Source organism: Sinocyclocheilus anshuiensis, unplaced genomic scaffold (genome assembly GCF_001515605.1).
Source record: "Sinocyclocheilus anshuiensis isolate Anshui unplaced genomic scaffold, SAMN03320099.WGS_v1.1 scaffold852, whole genome shotgun sequence".
NCBI lineage: Eukaryota > Metazoa > Chordata > Actinopteri > Cypriniformes > Cyprinidae > Sinocyclocheilus > Sinocyclocheilus anshuiensis.
This window is the reverse complement of record NW_015552578.1, coordinates 167750-174805: the sequence shown is the minus strand read 5'-3', so window position 1 is coordinate 174805 and position 7056 is coordinate 167750. Positions and strand designations below refer to the sequence as shown.

General features: G+C 37.0%; 1 protein-coding gene across 2 annotated transcripts in view; it reads right to left on the bottom strand.

The window, feature by feature from the left end:
- LOC107665208 (guanylate-binding protein 1-like) overlaps positions 1-7056 on the bottom strand; it is a 58941-nt gene that overhangs the window by 13958 nt on the left and 37927 nt on the right. The gene's annotated exons all lie outside the window — the stretch shown is intronic.

Here is a 7056-nt window from a genome sequence, read left to right as displayed (position 1 = left end):
TTTTACTCTCATAGATTTTGTTACCATTGCCATGCATTATACGACTGATAGACTGCAACGGTTGGAGTTAAAAATCATCAAATGTGTTCTACTGAAGAAACAAAGTCACCTACATCTTGGATGCCCTGGGGGTAAGCAGATAAACATCAAATTTTCATTATTGGGTGAACTATCCCTTTAAGTTGGTTATGTTCATATTATATATAGGCATATTACATGATTGTATTGGAACAACACTGTTAAAATACATAATGTCATTTCTTGGTTTTGATATTTTATTTGAGCCAATTATTATTGCCTCATCGTTAGTTTATATATAAATAGTCATCTTAGTATCTTCTGGGATTCCAAATGGCCTTTTTTTAAGTTTTGTTACAAGCTGTTCAAAAACATGCTGTTTGTGTCTTTAAATGCAAATGAGTTGCTGCTCCCTGCTCCTCTATCCAGAAGAGGGATGCAGCTTGTGCCTTGGATATTCTACCAACATCAAACAAAAAAATCTTAGTTTTTGATTATCATCTATATCGCAGTCACGTTCACATGACATCACATTTCATCATCATGAAAGTTGATTATTTGCAAGTGTTTTAAAGCCTTGTCAAATACAGTAAACTGACAGTCAGTGACATTTATGTCAATGAAGGTAAACAGCTAGGAAAGAAATTGCATGTGTATCTGTATTAGTGACAGCAGCCTAATATACAGTACCAGCTTCTGTCTATGCTGTTAATGTGAATCATAAAAAAACAAGAAACAAAAAAAAAAAAACAGTTTAGTAGCTTTGAGCTTTAATCAATTTCTTACTTGAATGCTGCTCTTAAATGCACTAGTGAGGAGATAAACGTAGTGGACTGTGTACAGCTCACTCAGGAGAGGATCTAAACTAATAGGGCAGCTATACATCACCGGTTGTAGGCAGGGCCTGTTTCACTGTGACATCACAAATGGCCAAATTCCCGAATGGCTTGTTTTGATTCATGTAGAAAATAACAAACTGAGTGAATTGATTTTTACCCTAATAGACTGAATAAAATAGCTTGAGTACAGGCACTGTGGACACATCAATATGTTCAAAAACAATGTAAAAGTGAATTTTGCATAATAGGTCCCCTTTTAAAAGCTCAATTTAAATATTACCTGATTTCAGCTTCAAGGCAAATTCTAAGTATTGGTCCTCGGTTACGGATTTGCCTTTGATTTTCTGTTCCAGGGTGAAGTCCCTCACAACCCAGATGAAACTAGGGAAGAACTTAACAAACTCAGTGTCGTCTTCATCATCATCAGATGATTTCACCTTGATATACTCAGTCAACTCTGTGACATATCTGGAGATGGTTTAGGTTTGAACATTTAGCAAACATTTAGCAAACAGAGAACATATTAAAGGGTTAGTTCACCCAAAAATGAAAATTAGGCAGTTTTACAAAATTAGCCCATAAATTACTCACCCTCAAGTCATCCTAGGTGTATATGACTTTCTTCTTTCAGACGAATCCAGTCGGAATTATATTAAAAATTGTCTTTAATCTTTCAAGCGCTATCATTGCAGTCAGCGTGTTTTGCATTGCTTCAGTCCAAAAGAAGTGAAATAAAAAGTGCCCATCCGTAAAAAAAAGTGTCTCACATGGCTCCGGGGGGTGAACAAATGCCTCCTGTAGTGAATCCATGCGTTTTTGTAAGAAAAATATCCATATTCAAAACGTAATAATCACTTTAATCTATCTTGCGCCAACAGTTGTACATGGAAGCAGGTCAGCGTTGCACATGCGCCGGTGAGTCTCGTAAAAACCAACGTTTGTTTACAGGATCAAAGGAAGCAAAGTTTCCTTACTTTAGCAAAGGAAAACCAGTCTCCTCTTGGCTTATATCTGAATCCTCTGACATTCTTCTTTACAAATCCTCGTTTAGTACTTCTAATTCTTGACCGTTGTTTTGTTTCGATCTCTCTGCGTGCGTCACTTCTGAGCGGCACATGCGCAAAGCTGACCTCATACGTAATTCCCCCGGAACTGCTTCCGTTTTACAACAGTGAGCGCAAGCTAGATTATTACGTTTTGAATATGGATATTTTACTTACAAAAACGCATCGATTCGCTACAGGAGGTCTTTGTTCACCCCCCGGAGCCGTGTGAGACCCTTTTTTTAATGGATGGGCACTTTTTATTTCACTTCTTTTGGACTGAAGCACTGCAACACCCGCTGACTGCAATGATAGAGCTTGAAAGATCAAAGACAATTTTTAATATAACTCTGACTGGATTCGTCTGAAAGAAGAAAGTCATATACACCTAGGATGCCTTGGAGGTGAGTAAAACGCAGCCTAGTTTTCATTTTTGGGTGAACTAACCCTTTAATGCCATTGAGAAATCAGAGAACTACATGTGTGAATGCCATGGTCATTTAAAGGAACACTGTGGTGTTTTAAAGTGGTTTACAGAAGAATTATTTATTCTTTGACTCCTGGTGAACTTCATGTGTCAGTGTAAGGTGACCCCTACCTGTTGGTGCAGCCGTACTATTTTGGGTGAGTAACTTTTATAATTAGTGGCCACTGTACTTAAAGTGCCCCCATCATGCTATTGTAATGGTTCCTAATTTGCATCTAGCATACATCCAAGAAAAAAAAAAAGTATAATCTCATAATATACATTGCAGTGTCTAAAACGGGTCTCCATCTCTGCTTCTAGAGAGCTGCTGTCTTGCAGATGTCAGCTCCAACCCCAAACGGCTATTGAAGGAATTCAGGGTTACTTGATAATTACAGGCAGGTGTGTTGGAGCAGGTTGAAACTGAAGTCTACAGGATGATAGCTCTACAGGAGCAGGGTTGGAGACCTCTGGTGTAGAACGATTTGCTCAAGGATCTGTTGACTCAAATCCCCTCCTTTCCGTGAGCCTACTCTGCTCCCTGCTCGCACTGACACTATTGGAAGAGAGCTGAACTGGATGACGACATCACTGAATCATCAATGAACTGACTTTATCAGGAAAAATGACTCTTTGTTATTGTCTTCTTGCATTATTGACAAACTATTTTCCTGTTTAACACTGTAAAGCTGCTTTGACACAGTCAGTATTGTATAAAGTGCTATACAAATAAAGGTGACTTGACTTGATTGGTTAGATGGATCTGTCTGTTGTGATTGGTCTACCACTTATAGTACATGTTGGAAATGAAACCCCCATTTCCATATCTGAATTTTAGCTCCAAAGGCTTCCTCTGCACAGCAGTCACATTGATATGAACAGTAACGACAGCTGAATAGTAACCACAATAACAGTACATGTTAGTTGAGCACTACTGTGAATTACTGTAACATTACATTTTGTGAAGAGGTGCTTTGCAGCACACTCTTTGGATGTGGTAAATGTCCTTGATGTTGAAAAAGAAATCAGGCTTGGCTTGTATATACACTATGGTGCACGATCAATGTTTATTTATAGGGAGGTGAACAGATAATTTAGCTGAAAGTTGAACAGCAGATAATTTATTAAAAATGTTTGGAAAATGTTCTTGACTCTTAAGAAACTAATTAATGCTGTCACGTAACAAATCTGTTTCACAGGTAAAATTAAATGAATCAATTGCTAATTAAAACATTTAAATACAAATGTAAAGCCTGTACAAATACTAGAAATCATGGAGAAAAAAATGTGGAAATCATTAAAAACAGTATACATTTTATTTATGTATTATTTATATATCGTTTATATATTTATATCAATAATAAATCACTTATATATTATAACTTATGCAACTTTAGTCACTTGATTGTTTCCTCGTAAAGGTCTTGATATTTGTCAAGTTTCTCGTCAGGTGTGTGATGTTCTTTTTTCATTTTGGATGCCAGCCAACTGTTGCATTGAGAATCAATATACAGTGGGTACGGAAAGTATTCAGACCCCCTTAAATATTTCACTCTTTGTTATATTGCAGCCATTTGCTAAAATCATTTAAGTTAATTTTTTTTCCTCATTAATGTACACACAGCACCCCATATTGACAGAAAAACACAGAATTGTTGACATTTTTGCAGATTTATTAAAAAAGAAAAACTGAAATATCACATGGTCCTAAGTATTCAGACCCTTTGCTGTGACACTCATATATTTAACTCAGGTGCTGTCCATTTCTTCTGATCATCCTTGAGATGGTTCTACACCTTCATTTGAGTCCAGCTGTGTTTGATTATACTGATTGGACTTGATTAGGAAAGCCACACACCTGTCTATATAAGACCTTACAGCTCACAGTGCATGTCAGAGCAAATGAGAATCATGAGGTCAAAGGAACTGCCTGAAAAGCTCAGAGACAGAATTGTGGCAAGACACAGATCTGGCCAAGGTTACAAAAAAAAATCTGCTGCACTTAAGGTTCCTAAGAGCACAAGGTGCCTCCATAATCCTTAAATGGAAGACATTTGGGACGACCAGAACCCTTCCAATCGAGGGAAAGATGAATGCGGCCAAGTACAGGGATATCCTGGACAAAAACCTTCTCCAGAGTGCTCAGGACCTCAGACTGGGCCGAAGGTTTACCTTCCAACAAGACAATGACCCTAAGCACACAGCTAAAAAATGGCTGCAATATAACAAAGAGTGAAAAATTTAAGGGGGTCTGAATACTTTCCGTACCCACTGTATCTGGCCTTTCCAATGCACACAAGAATGTGCAGTAATCTCAAACAAATTAATCCAGATATTTTAATCAAATCTGCAAACTTGTTTGAAGAACCAAATTAGCCAGAGATCAGCTATTACAATTAGAAGATCTGGCATCTGTCAAATCATCTGGGATGTATTAAGCGTGGTTTGAAGAACAAAACCCAGAGGTGCAAGATGGTCAAATAAGTGGGTACTGCCCCATAATGATTGTGTTTTGCAAATCCCACATTGATCTTGACAAGATTTGAGTCAGTAAATATTGGGAACACAGCGAAAGGTTGGAGTTATACTGCTATGGTGTCACTGTAAAAAAATTAAAATACATCCAACATACTTTTGTACGTTGTGTTTTGCTTTCATAGCACAGAAAACAGTGTCATCCAAACCAGACATTGCAACAACACAAACCAAACCCTTCCAGGCCTCAGCTACAACTAGTGTTTGGGGGCGGGTTAAAGTACACATTGCAGCCAATGAAGACCATTATGCAAATTGGTTACAAACCTACATAGGTTTGTGCAGGAAGTAAAACTGGAATTGAATGACTAATTTCAGGCAGAATTGGTAATTGGTTAATTTTTTGGGAGATAGCAACTACATTTGTCATGCAATTTTCTTTCTTTCTTTTTTTTTTTGTTCTTTGAAACTTTGCATACCTTTAACATTCATAAACAGCTATTTTCCATACTACATGAAAGGCAATATCTGAAAAAGCGTAATTGGGCAACTTTGATACAGCAGATTATCAATCTTTAAAATTAGAGTGTGCCATACTTGCCAGGATATGTATTAGTATTTACAACCTGGTCCAACTGCTTTGAATGTATAGAAAATACTGCTGAATTCTTACAGAGAAAGCACAGTGTAAGGCAGGGAGTAAAATTATGAAATCTTAATACTTTTTTTCTACGGATAATGCTATATTGCTTATTTTGACCAAAAAAATAATTTCAACTTCAAGAGAAACCATGCATGGACAGCATAATTATAATAACTTATTAAACCATGAAATATCAACAGTAATTTTATAATCTATGAATGGAAGGATACTGCAGTTCCTCAATAGCCTTGTTGTCAATTGTACCTTGGCTGTTATTCACTAAAGTGCTACTGAGAAGGACAGCCAGACAGAAGATCTTGGTATCATGCTTTGAGTCCCCCTGAAACAGAAAGTATACAATCATTTGACAAAGAATGACATTACATAAACCACTGACAGCATAGTGACAAGGACTTCTACTTTTAAACATATATTGGAACCATGCACACCCTGATGGCAAAATATTTGTCAAAAACTAACACATGACTGAAGTGATGTCCTATGGAGCCCCTAAAGGGACATGGTGGTGGAAAAAAATTCGGGGTGGGAGGAAATTTTTTTTGCGTTCTCTCGCAAAGATATTTTGCGTTCCCTCGCAAAACTTTTGCGTTCTCTCGCAAAACCAGTTGAGTTCGGACAAACACTTCCTGTTTACTTTACAGCTTGTAAGTTAGTGGTTCATACAGCTCGTACGTTCATAATGGAGCGGTTCATAGAGTTTTATTTTAAACTTGGACTCGAGTTCAAATACAGTCAGCTTTGCTTATAGTTTAAGGCAGAGTTTTGGGACATTCTAAAATGCTTAATGTGGCTTAATGTAGGCTATAACAGTGACACTGGAGGCCCAATTCGGTATTAGGCCTAATAAATATTATTAATACTAATAACAATTGTAATATTAATGACCTCATTAATAGCATTACTATCAGTAAAGCAGATAGCCATAATGCAACATTTCTCCCCCATTTAAAATCATTGGGCTATAGAAAACGCTTAAGGGAGGCCAATGGACGAAGACGGTATAGGCTAAAACCAAAATATGGTACACAGTTTATTAATAAAATATAGCATATTATGCACAGGAAAGCAGACAAGCCCAGAATAGCTATAAAGAAGCCAAAACATAATTTAAAGCGAAACTGAAAGTATGGGCTCACGTACCGCTCTCATTCAGCACAAATCCAAATGTTTCCATATTCGCAATGTATTTGAAGCTAAACCATTATTTATTAAATTAAATTAACTGGGCTTTGTACGTTCCAATATCGAAGGGGAAAAAATCATAATGAACAAAAATATGCCGCAATGGAGTGGACCGGGGCTCACGCTGTATGGCACAGACTATTAATACAGATTATTTAAATTGACTGTGTAACATTTTATCTGTGTTGGTGATGCTATGTTTAATTTTAATAATGAACAGGCCGTTTGCAATGAATATGTGCACATGAGGCGCTGGCGCGATCAAATCGCTGAAACATAAAATACTCTGTCACTTACAATAGGGCATAATTCGAAACTGCAAAGTGTTAGCAGTTTGAACATTCAATCATATAAAAGATTATTAGAAAT